The following is a 13,640-nucleotide window of genomic DNA, read 5'->3' on the forward strand; positions in this document are numbered from 1 at the left end:
CATTGTACTGCTAAATGTACTAGACCATTATTAATGTTGCCAAGAACACAATAATGGATGTAGTACTGCAGCGAAAAATGTGTATAAATGTATGCCTACATAATACAGAAAATAGAAATGAGCTTATAACTAAGTACCGATCTATATTATTTGTGTCTCTTTAAATTCAGCCAAATATGCCTCACTTTGCATTGTCTAGCCATATTCCAGTATTGATGTGTACAATGAAGCATTTTTGTGTGGCACGCAGGTGTCTCTACACCTGTGTTATAATGTCAATGCGTTAACCTAATTAGCTTGAAAAGAACAAGCACATTGCAGGCTGAGGAGCAGCTAAAAGGCAGGAGTATCTATTTTCTTTTCACTGGCACAATCAGAAGAATAAAAACATGCTTTCATGGGTGGTCCAAAGAGCAAGTTTTCAGCGGCCGAATGCAGCCCTTAGTAGGGATTCCTAATAAAGAAATTCGGGAGTGCTTTGAGGGCAGGCAGCATGTAGAAGGTCAGGCAATCATAACTTCTTTATACAGAATGAAAATGTATAATACAAGTTTCTGTTTCCCTGGCAGAAATGTGAAAAACAAATGCATTGAATTGAAATTTTCGAATTAAGATTTAATTGCAGCTGTATTCTGTTTTTTTTTTATCTTGTGTGTTTAGGGAATGTGTTTATTTTGTATGACAAATACTTGTGGCTGTATACAAAAAAAAAATGAATAAGGCGAGTGTATATACGATCTAATAATAATTACTGTGTACTGCCCCTATAAACTCTGTAAAGTTTATAAGGAAGTATGTAAGTAAAATCAAAATGTTGTAAAGCTATTAAAACAATGACAAATATAAATAGTTGTAAATTGGTGGTTTGGTCTTTTAAGTAAAGCTTATGTCTGGACTGCTCCTCCACTGCTGCCTTATTGCATAAAGGGACAGCTGATGTCCCTTATGCAATAAAACATACTTACCTGCCTGATCACTGTCTTCTTTTTTCAAAATCGGGCAGATTCTGGCTGGACTGAATGAACTCCAACTTGCTTGTGCAGGAGCTACATCCTCCTGGCCTGTCCAATCAAGATGACCAAAGGCTTAAACCTGAAAAAGGAGAAGTACGAAGATGGCAGCAACAGAATGAAGACAGGTATGTGCATTTAAATTGCAGTTAGACAGCTTTGAAAGAGAAATGCCTATTAAAATTTTGACCTGAAAAGTTATCTCCTATGATGTCCCCCCAACCCCACTGTGCTCCATTGCTGTGCATATGTAAAAACATACTCCTTTTAGTGTTGTTTCACATTACAGTTCTGCAGCTTATGCAGTAATAGCCCATCTTTTCTTGGTCAATTACAGATAGCCTATTATTCTGGGAATGGTTATTATTTGGGGAGAAGGAGAAGAACTAATGGCAACTCAGCCTTTCTAAATGAGAGGCACATTTTGCACTGTGGTAGCGCCAGAAGTACTGTGTATTGACACTAGACTGGGGATGTATTCACATATCAAATGCACTGTAACACAAGTCTGCAGATCATCTTTTACTTTAATGTTTATGGTTTTTGTTAGGCTGTTTTGGGTTTGCAATTCTTTGAAAACCGAGTGACTTCATTATTTTCAAAACGCGTAGGCTAGTCGCAGCCCTTGCTTTGCGCTGCATTTGAACTCGTCTTGTTTGAATAAAAAAGGCCAACAACAACCCAGTACATGAACTCTAACAGTTACAGTCAACGTGTTTCTTTGCAGGTTTAGAAAACATTCTGTGTACGAAAGTAAAAGGCCAACAACACCCATCTACATGATGCTTTTCTTTCCAGTGAGTTAATGTATGTTCGTTATGTATGCGTCATTTTGTATGTTATGCATGTTGCATTAGGGATGCATTGCAATAAATTAAAATGAATAGATCACCAACAAACCCTATCTTATAAGTAATAGACACGTGACCCTATATTTCTAATCCAGCACACTGCACTCACTTCCATGCTTTGCCCTGCATTGCAATAAATGAAAATGAACAGACTATTATTATTTTTTTCACAGTATTTATATAGCACCATCATATTAGGCAGCGCTGTACAAAGTCGATAGTCGCATCACTAACTGTCCCTCAAAGGAGCTAACAATCTAATGTCCCTACCATGGTCATATGTCATTAATGTGGTCTAAGGTCATTTTTGAGGGGAAGCCAATTAACCTTACTGCATGTTTTTGGGATGTTGAAGGAAACCCATGCAGACACGGGGGGAACCTGCAAACTCCATCCAGATAGTGTCCTGGCCAAGATTTGAACCTGGGACCTAGTGCTGCAAAGGCAAGAGTGCTACCTCTGTGCCAACGTGCCCTATCTTGCAAGTAGTAGGCACGTGACCCTTTATTTCTAATCCAGCACACTGCACTCACTTCCATGCTTTGCCCTGCATTGCGTACCTTTAAAATTAAAGCCATACAATATGGCAACACATGTTATGTGCACATTACCAAAACATTGTAGTTTACAAAGGCCATTGAGTCAGCCAAGTAGGATTGCAAAACTCATACAAAGAAAAGTCTGCCATCAAAGGTTAAAACCTAAAAAAAATAATCCCCTCTTACTATAAGATACATTGTTCTTCGGAGTTACACTATATGAATATGCCTACATTTACCAGACTTAAAGATTTATACGTGACAAATCACAGATCTGACTACAGACCTCTGCAAGGTATTACGTTACCTAGCTGGCTAATCATGTATCAGCTTGTAAAGGTATTTCCGTGATGACTTGACTTGACACCCAATTTCTAATGTCATTAAGGTATTAGTGTCACACGACAGCTCCTTCTATAGAATGCAGACGTACATAGCTTAGGCCGGGGCAGAAAATATCTTCGGCTCCCAGCTTAACATGGATTTATATTTCATTTGTTACTAATAAAATTAAAAAGTCTGAAAACTGTTCCTTCAAGTAAGGAAACATTTAATATCCTACTGTTGTATACTTTCAGGAGAACAGGTGTAAGCCTTCTTCTGAAATATTTATCAGCTGAATCCTATACTTATAGAATACCTATAACACAGACCTCATGTGCAATGTAAGAATGCTGGGTACATGAACTTTTTGGAAGAATTTGGTTACAGTTGTTTTTCCAATATATATATACTGTTTGTATATATATATATATATATATATATATATATTTTATTTATACTTATATTTATATATAATTGGCTGCTTTGGAGTTGATGTGTTTCTCTATTCAAAAATAATTTCTTGCTGGGTTGCCATAGACAGGCAGATGTGTTCTGAAGAGCAAAAGGCAGGGAGATATGTGTTTTTGAGTTTTGGGAACATGAGTGTTCCTATGATTCTTCATTAAAGTGGAACTATCATCACATTTTTAACATTATGTAAAAACTGCTCTCTTGTTTTACGGCACTCTTGTTTAACATTTAAAGGAAGACATATCACCAGATCTCGCACAGTGCACAGGACGCCAGGAAGAACCAAGACAATGGAAGAATAAAGATGATTGGCTTAATGGTGAGCCCCAAAAAGAAGATGGAGTTCCACTCATTGGGGTTGATATGTGGATAATTTGAGGGATTTTCACAAGTAAAGGTAAGTTAATTTTTTTTTTAGTGAAAGCCCCACTTTAAGAACAATTATTTTAGATAACCTAAATTATATTGCCATTGTTTTGGTCTTTTTGGGGGAGCAAATGAAAAAATGTTAAGTGTTGCTGAATAAGTGACAAAGAACAAGTATAAACATAAGGACTGTTCAATGAGTTTGAAATTGTGGCTTTAAAAGTTTGAAAATTAGATATATTGAAGCTCCATACTGCCAAGCATTTACTTTTTTAATACTTTTATTTTTTAAACTTTCAAACCATAACAGTGTACCTTCCAAAAGAATGTCATGATAATCCTTTCAATTCTTGAAACAAGTAGGGTGGAAAATACCCTAATAAGTCGTGTTAGGTTACAGTGAGTAAAGTATGTATAAGAAACTTAAGAAACTAAAAGTTTCTGTGATTTAGAGGAAATCAGCTGATTAATCATATTTTGGAATTTCATGAATAGAGCAAGGTAAGTCATTGAGAGTGTGGGTGGGAGAGAATGGAAAGTAAAGGAGAGGAGGAAAAATAGTTTACCATTACTAAATTATTTCAGCTTTGATATAACAAAGCTTAAGAATATAACTTTTCCACAATTTGGCCATAGTAATACGAGCTGCTATAAAAGAAAAAGTAAGAAATGTAAAGTGGAGCTGAGAAGTGATTAATTTGAATATGATAAATGAGGAACTAGCTGATGATTTGGGGATATTATTTGTGTAACAGAGTAAATGAGAATATAAACGCTAGTCCAAAATTTGCTAACTCTGCAGGAAATCACCAATCTTTAGCCATAGTACCCTTCTGGACGTAACCCTGATAACAAGGCCTTTAAAACATTTTTTTGATTATTAACATATATATATATATATATATATATATATATAATTTAGATTTCACTGTTCCTCCTTGTTCCTCCTCTGTTCCTCCACTGTTCCTCCTCCTCCTCTGTGTATAAATATGGGTTTTTACCCATTTGGAAAGCTTGCATTTTTATGATATTATTATATTATTATATCACACAAATACAAACTTTGCAATATTCAATTGGTAATAGTGCAAAACTCTAATATATATAATATACAAAACTCTAATATATATATATATATATATATATATATATATACACAGCCTTACCATAAACAGTTCACCAATCAACTAATAATTATAATATATAATATCAAATATCATCATATATAATAATAAGTAATAATTTTACTAGTTGACTAAAATTGCTGTAGAAAATGTTTTTAAAAACTTTAATTCCTAATGAAGTATACCCAAGTAAACAACATTTCAAACTAATTAGTTGCTGTTTTATATTTTATTATCTTGAATTTATATGTGGTTCAGTAAAGTTTTCTGTCCAGTATTGCTTGTAACAAATAACCACATTGGAAACCACTCAAAAGGTTAAGTGAAAACAGTTAATTAGGAATTGAGCTGGGAAGGTGGTTACACCAGGATCTCCCAGTGTCCTACAGAGTCCAATGATCTTGCCACAACTAATCGCAGCATTAGCAAATAAGGCAATGACTCTTTCTTCAGTAGATGACATAATCTCTTTAATTGGTGTCAGGAGGTCCCTTTATAATAGAATCCTGGAAAACACCTACAGACTATAATTTTTGCTGGCCCCATTCACAGAACAAATGAAACAGGCCTTAACAATGTGCTACAGGCTCATTACAACTCATTGCCTTAAGAAGACAAAGCCTCCTGCATCTCAGCCATGGACACAAGGAATTATTAATTGTTTTCTCCTAGCAGTAAGTCATGAACTGTTAACCTTTTAAGTAAAACTCAGATAGGTCAGACACAGATAATCCTCTCTAGTGGAACTGCTAGCTCTGACCATACATTTCAAATGACAGAGGATCAGTTGTTATTGCCAAGTGGAGCATGATGAAGATGTCTACTTAGTGTCTAGAAACTGTTCAACTTTGTCATGTTTTTCTTTTAAAGGACGGGTTGTTTAATCTACCAAATGCTGTAAAGAGGAGCTTCAAAAGTGAATGCAAAACCCTTACTCAATGGCATTTATTTTGCTAAAGTATTGTGGGTTATAAACAAATAATATGTGTTTTTTTTCGGATCTGACAGCCTTTTTACAACAAACTCCTGTCTATTTGCACTGCAGCAATGGCTGTATGGCATTTCATAATGGGTTTTCTGATGGTGATCATGCCTATGCACTGTGAATATAAAGACACAAGAGGTGACAGGAACAAGTGACAGGGTATTGTCATTCCATAGCACCAAATATTTAAAAAAAAAAAACTGCAGATTAAAAAAAAAGTAGAAATTATTTGTCAAATAACATGTTAAATCTTACATGTAATACATTTTTGTTATTGGGTTTACGTCTACGCGGTTAATTTCTCTACGGATTTATACGTCTAAAAGCGGTACATTGTTTTTCATGAAAATTTATTTTACAGTATAATATAATAGTATGAGTATAATAAAGTTTGAAACACAAAATCATCACAAAACAATAAATTAAATAAATAAAAATATATATATTTTTTAAATAAATTTTATAATCATACTATTGTATTATACTGTAAAATAAAATGTTCATGAAAAACAATGTACTGTTTTTACACATATCAATCCACTGTATTGCATTCAATACAGTTATTTTGTATTGAATGCAATACAAATAGATTTGAATTTCCCGCCCCGAATGGGAACTCCCCGGTGACTCATCGAGTGCTGGAAATGCCAACCAGAGTAAGGAAAAAGACGCAAAGGATGATGGAGGACACCAGCGGATCAGGTAAGCGCTTTATTTACTATTGTTTTCCATAGGTTTACCTACCCTAAATGTGACTCCGGGTTAACGCTTCCAGTAACTTTTTTCTACCCAGGGGTTACCGACTGTACCGAATTCATTGAATTCTATTCTATTCTAAGGATAATGAGGATAAGAATACAATAGAAGGATATCATGAGGAATTTTCTTATTTGAACTATTTTTCTGTTTTCTTTGTTGTAATACTAACTAATATTACATTTGTGAAGAACAAGCTAATTAAACAGAGAAATAAATACACAGGAGATTCAGACACTTTTTATAACACACATCAAAACTGAACAGAGAATATATGCTGGAAAATTAATTGGGATCTACAGAAAATGTAAATATTTTGACAGTGTTGATGAGATCAATTAATATAAACCAAAGGCCTAGCATGCTTTTTTTCTGGAGAAATGATGCTGTAGGTTTGTACAGTGATGGTCCTGTGGCCATCATTGAATCAAATACATGGGCCTTTGGTCACAGCATTTCTGTGAAGGTCAGGATCATGCAATGTAAACTTGCAGAGCGCCATTCCTCCCTGGCCTAACAACTGCTGCTTAGTACTTTGGATGACCAACATCTAATTTACTCTGTTAGGTTTAGACACCTGCCCTCTACAAGGAGAAGTATTGTTTTTTAATAGGATCCAAATTGTGGAGAACAAAATTCTTCCCACCCATGCAATGTTTTTTAATCTTTATAGTTATGATTTCACTTACCTGCATTGGCTGTGACATGATGACCCAAGATATTCTACCAGTTGTGAAGAGTGGTATCCAAAAGCAACATTCCCACCCCAACAATCTTGCTGCTGTCGGAGGCACTGTAAAATCATGATACCACCACATATAATCTTCATTATACCCTATGTACAGCAACAGAGAAAGAGAAACCTCTTTAGGATTACAGTAAGTAATTACACTTAAGTACATCTGAAATGCATATTGTTCTTTAGTTCTAGATTTTTTTATGTTCTATTAAGATTTTCCCTTCCTATTCCTTATGTCCTGCTTTTTATTTTGGCGGCTATCCCTTGATGTTAAAGAAAACCTTCCTGTTCTGGTAGCAACAATAACACTTTGTTTTTTCTATACTTTCTACTCTGGTGGAAAGAAAAGACCGGGTAAATCTTGTCAAGGGGACACATAGAGCATTAATATAAAACATAACAAGGCTTCTGTTCTCGCAAGTTTTGGTTATTGATATATTTAAAGCAAATTAGCTAATTATATATCATTGAATGTCATAACTGGAAGTGCTGTTTTAGCACACCAAAAATGGGGGTTGTGCTACTGTATGCCCTCCCAACAACCTCTGTAGCTCTTCCTTAGGTGAGATGCTACATGGAGTGTCTAACTCATGGCAGCTCATAGAGAAATATGTATGACAGCAGTCCATGGTATAATATACCAATTGCTGGTGGGCGAGTAGCTGGGAAGGCCACCAGCCACCAGAAGTCACACAGACATACCTGTGTAGCAAATCTGAACCTAGCTCTACAGTCTTTGCAATGCCATAATCAAACTGGAACTGGAGGAATGGTCCTGGAATATTGGGTGACTAAAATAAAATTAGTCACTGACCAACTAGGAAAGATTACTGTGCTAAAATATTTTTTCACTCATCAAAACAGCCTATAAATGACTGTCAGGAAAGTACTCCAGCATTCTGGAGTTCCCGAAACTGATTAAAAATGGTGTGATTGTTACACTGTCTATTTAGCCTAATTTAAGTTCCATGACATACAACCAGCCATTCCAATAGAAACCATGTTAATATAGGGGGTTAATTTTAAATTCTATTCCGCAATATCCTACAAGAGGTGAAGCATAGGTATGTAATTCAGCCTGTATCCATACCTCCCCCAGGTCATACTCCCAGGCTGTATGGTCATTTGGTACTAATAAAAGGTAGTGAGGCCCCTTCTGTACATGCTCGATCTCGGGTATGCAGGAGCAGCCCGAAGCCTCCTGAGGCCCTGTGCTCCCATTCAGTCTTTACCTCCGCAACGGTAGAGACAAAAAGGGAGAGAGGCTTAGCTTTTTTTTTTTTTATAAAAAGGGCATTTAAATTAAAAAAAATCATTTTTACTTAATATAGAAGGGTTATCTACCCTTTTATATAATGTAAAAATTGTGGTGATAGGTCCGCTTTAAGATAAAAGGACGATATTCAAGAAAAATAATTGTTTAGGACATCTTTTATAAAACGGTGAATCTGACATTAACCAATCTTTCTGGTGCATGTGTTTTAAATGATTGATTCACCCCCAGAGAATGTTTGGTGAAAGTCACATTCGCTGTTTTATAAATGAAAACCTTTTGTGTAGCTATAGCAGTTAAACGCTAATGAAATATGTTTTGATAATTTAGTGTGTATAATCAAAATTTTTACTTTTATATCATTTGCTGCAAATCTGTGCTGCTAATCTTCTATGGCCTTTATAGAGTCACTTCCTGTGTACATACACTTCAGTGATGGCTAAGTTTCCTTCTGAGGACAACAAAGGACCATGTGTGGGTAATGTGTATTATATCTGCCATTTGTAGAAGAAGCCTTTGTGATAGGTTGAGCACAAATGGGGGATAAGGATCAGATCCCTGTTACTCTTAGGCAGGGCATGGCTATACAATAATTTTAATGGTGGGATCCCCAGACATTATTGTATTTAAAGCTGCATATTTGAAAATAACATTACCATATTAAAATCCTTATGAGATATATTTAGCTCTACATAAAAAAAATAGCTTACATGGAACGTTGAAACTTTTAGTTAATGTTTTATGCAGTGTTTCACATTTGGATTATTAGCAATATCACTTTATGAATGCAATTATACAATTGAATACAAAGATTCCAGTTGTTCCTTTATTTCAAAATATCAATGTAACATTGTTGATGATGATGATTGTTCAGATGTATTTAACACCTTTCTTTCCTCCTATTTTTTAGTATGTAGTGTATCTATAGGGAAGAATATTTCTTTCCGTCAGATAAATGTACCATCAAGCTGTGTTGACCATTTCAATTAATGCACCTGGCCTCACAGAAAGAACACTTTACCAGGGTGAATATTGTGGCTTTGCCAACTTGATGCTCTGTGGGTTCCAATGAGCCTCCCCGCTGCAAGAAAACATTTTCTGCTCTGTGTAATCACATTTATAATCCCCCATCATGATATTCATATTTCATCTTTTATGAGATTTAACAATGGCAATTCTAGATATGTCCTTGATCACTAATGCAATCTTTTCATTTGACGCAGGAAGAAAAAAACATATGTAAGATAGATAACTATATGGCTGTGCTACAATACAAGTGGAGTCTCAGTGAAGTATACATGCAATATGCTCAACTAGCAAAATATAAATAGAGAAAGAGATTATATGATACATAAATAATTCTGTTCCTGAAAATAAATTAATTCAAATGAATACAGAACAACTTTATAATTATTATTTCCCATGAACCTGATGTACACGGTGGGGTTTTAAGTCCATTTAATTACTCATTTTTTACAATCGCATTTTACCATTCCATTTTAACATAAAAAATATAGTTAACAATAAAATTATATGTATATAATTAATGTATGTAAAAAATAAAAAATATGTTAGGTAAAAATCCATTTTACTAAAAAAATTTATGTTAAGTTAAAATCCATGGTATTAATATATATTATTATATGAAAATACGATTGTAAAGCAAAGAAAAATGGATAAGTAAACAGCTACACAAATCTCTCATGCTATTTGTTATTAACTATTTTTTTTTTAAAGTGGAAATTTAAATGCCAATTTACGTCAGATGTACAAATTTTTAGCTATGAGTAGAATTGTTTTAAATTTAGCTTAATAAATGTTATTATTCCATCTTTTCCTATTGTGATCACCATGAAGGCAACAATGTTTTTTTACATTACAAAATATATTTTTAAATGTTAGTTAAAAATTTGTTTTACATTTATTATGACATTTTAATTCACTGTCTTCTCTGTGCTTTTTTTTAAATTTTTTTTACGTTTTTGTTCTAGGTGTTATTTCTTTAACCCCACTCTGTGATATTTTCAACCCATTGTTTTATGCTTGTATTGAATTCTCCATACTAAAAGGAGAGGGGTGAAGTAATATAAAAGTAGATTTTGTTTAAAGTGGAAAAAAGTAAAACAATAAAAATTCTAATTTTTAAAGTAGTCCTCTTCTAGCATTAACACAATATTCCCTCCTGTAACATAGTTTTACTTGTTGACCCTTCATTGTTGACTATTCTACTTCCTATCATAGGGTGACAACATATTCATTCTTCCTGTAAAATCGAGCATTGTCACCCTATGGACAGAATAGTCTTCGATGGACTTGTAGATTTAAATGAACTTTAAGTAAGCAACAAATAGGCTAATGCCTAAAGTCACATAACACTTTTATGCAATTACAGATTTTTAAAATCTTTTTAGTAAAAAGGTTTAAATAATATAAATGAAAGTTGGCTGTTTTTACCACCCTGGGTCTGGGTCTATTAATAAAGCATAAAATCTGACATTCACTGAAACATTTTGTGATGAAGATTAAACTACTGCCATCAAAACACAGGGATCTGGAAGATTCTCCACCAGGCAATGTTTCAGTGAATGTCATATTCACTGTTTTATAAATAGACTCCTTACAGTCTATTCTAGCCCTTAAATGTATAATTCAGAATATAACCCCATAGAATTTTTATGTCGTCTAATATTTTACACAGTCATGATATTTTATTGTTTACTGTTTGTATACCATTAAGGAAATTAACCTCCACTTGCTATCTACTGGAGTTTTAACAGGAAATTAAAAGGAAATCTCCAAAAGTAAGGGTAAATCCTGACACAAGTGGTCCCATTGAAAGTTTTCTCCTGTATTTCTTGCTGAAATAAAAACGGAGATAGGTCTAATCCTAATCCATGCCATACCAAACTAAAAAAACGGTTTTGCTTTGAATATACTTTAAAGAGCAAACTAACTAAAACTGTACAATAATGATGATAATTCAGTGATTTAGTGAATTATATGCTAGTTATTTTGTTTTGTTATTTTTCTAGTTTTATAAAAGAAAGGGTTTAAAACCAATGCTTGGTTTCTTTGGCTGTCTGAATTCCGATTGGGGAGGTTCACACTCTCTTTGTTCAGGTGACCATTTTCACCAAGACAGAATCCCAAATTTGTAGTTGCCTCCCAAACAGGAAAATCTTCCAACGGGGAAACATTTCATGAGATAATTGTCTAAAAGAGGATTTATCTCACTTTAAATAAATTTGTCCTTCTTTTCTATTGTACCTACTGGATAACTACTGGTTTTTAACTGTACCCTAATATATAGGAATAAAAGGTTTAGCTATTTCATATTTAGATATACTTTAAGCTTTATAATGAAAACTAGCTGACTAGCTAATATGAATTTTGAATTCAAGTTTTAATTGGCACCATCTAATGTAATGATTTACCAATGAGGAGGCAAAAAGACATAAATATTACAACCTACAACTTTTATCATAAAGCTCTTCGTAACCTGCTTTTGTGTTGACCTCGAAAAACTTAATTTGGGCATTCAGTGGTGGAGAGGATACACTTTCATCAGTGAAGCTGGATTTTCTAAAAGTCTTTTGTTAGCAAATGTTTTTAATCCTGGACCAGATCCATTACAGGCTTTCTGGATCACCCAGCTTCACTGATGAAAGTGTATCCTCTCCAGCCTTGGAGAGCTTTAATAAGTCAGGGCCATTGTGTAGTTTGCACATTCAGAGATACTAACTATTTTTAGGCACTGTCAACTTTTGTACAACACGCAGATTTAGTTCCAATGCAGTAATCAGTGGAGCATTGACGCAAGCCAACAACATCATTGTCATCTGCTTGCTGGGTTTTTCTAACATTCCCAACATCTGACTGACGTCTTTTGGATCATTCACAAGCATGCTGATAGTTTTATAGCCATAACATTGAAAAATATGCTACAATAAAGGCACCCAGCATACTTTATTTCCAATTTTTAATATTGGCTAAGATGGTGAAGATTCTTCAGCGTTGCCAGAGGGTGAGAACTTTTGGCACCTTATGTAACAGTTTTTGTTAAAATAAATTGTATGTTGCAGTAATAGTAAAGATTTAATTTATTTATATTTTCCTTTTTTTATTGGAGGCATATAGGGAGAAGAAACAGACAGGGTTTCAGGCCGTTTTTCAAACACGGCCTGAAACCCCCATCTGTTTCTTCCCCTTTTTTAATTTTACATAAAAAATACCTACAGGGAGGCCACTACATATTCCTTTGTAAAAATATAGGGATACGGAGAGAAATTTTCTCCAATCACTTATGTGCATAACTATTCTAGCTTGGTCACTAATAAAGCAATGATGAACTAGCAAAGTAAGAATGAAGTTGACAGCCCTTAGATTTACAATTAGGCTGATCCCATGGTGAAACACATGAGACCTGGGAGTTCTGAAGCTTCTATGGCCATGTTTTATTGAATGCTAAGACCAACAAGTCCAGAGAGCTTCTTCCTAAAGGAAAGGAATCTGACTGATTCATCTATAATACTGCTACACTGATACACGTTGTGCTTTATTACAGATTTTACCTTGGACTTTGGGAGGCAGCCTTCCTTTCCATACATAATGTGCCTGATTTATTAAAGCTCTTCAAGTCTGGAGAAGATACACTATCATGGGAGACACTGAGTGACCCAGAAAACCTGGAATAGATCTGGTCCAGGATTGAAAACCTTTGCCATCTAATAGTGAATGATTTTTAAGAAATCCTGTTCAGGTTTGTTGGATCATCTAGGTTCTTCGTTGAAAGTCTATCTTCTTCAGTTATGGAGAACATAATAAATTAGGCCCAATATGTAAACATTTCATTATGTAAATGTCCTCCCTGCCCAGTGATACCGTCTATTTTATTAGCTCAACCAATATTCATACACATCAAGGATTTTAAAACAACCATACCATTAGGGCTATGAAGCACTATGCAACTAGGTTTTTATTAACTAGATCAATGCCAAAAAAAAACTGGCCTGTCCATCCATTTACCTGCCACCATGTGTCAAGTTGTGTACTTTAATGGATTTCTGATTTGATTCCATTTAGTGATTTAAAGTTGTCTCACAAACCACCCCATTGTTGATTACATTGGTAGATTGCATGATCATTAAAGTACAATTGTTCCCAGACCAAAATATGTTTGTATGCTCTGGTTATGCTTTTCAA

At 34.4% G+C, this 13,640-nt stretch overlaps 1 long non-coding RNA gene across 2 annotated transcripts; it reads left to right on the forward strand.

Moving 5' to 3' along the window:
• Positions 1–1,009: 1,009 nt before the first annotated feature.
• On the forward strand, positions 1,010–13,127 carry LOC140342628 (uncharacterized). 2 transcript variants are annotated; one of them, XR_011923113.1, is made up of 4 exons: positions 1,010–1,138; positions 3,430–3,592; positions 7,100–7,304; positions 13,003–13,127. It is a non-coding gene; the product is annotated as an uncharacterized lncRNA (long non-coding RNA). The 2 variants fall into 2 exon arrangements; XR_011923112.1 differs by lacking the exon at positions 13,003–13,127 and adding an exon at positions 9,662–10,047.
• The last annotated feature ends 513 nt before the right edge of the window (positions 13,128–13,640 follow it).

The sequence above is a fragment of the Pyxicephalus adspersus genome, chromosome 12 (genome assembly GCF_032062135.1).
Source record: "Pyxicephalus adspersus chromosome 12, UCB_Pads_2.0, whole genome shotgun sequence".
Taxonomy (NCBI): Eukaryota; Metazoa; Chordata; class Amphibia; order Anura; family Pyxicephalidae; genus Pyxicephalus; species Pyxicephalus adspersus.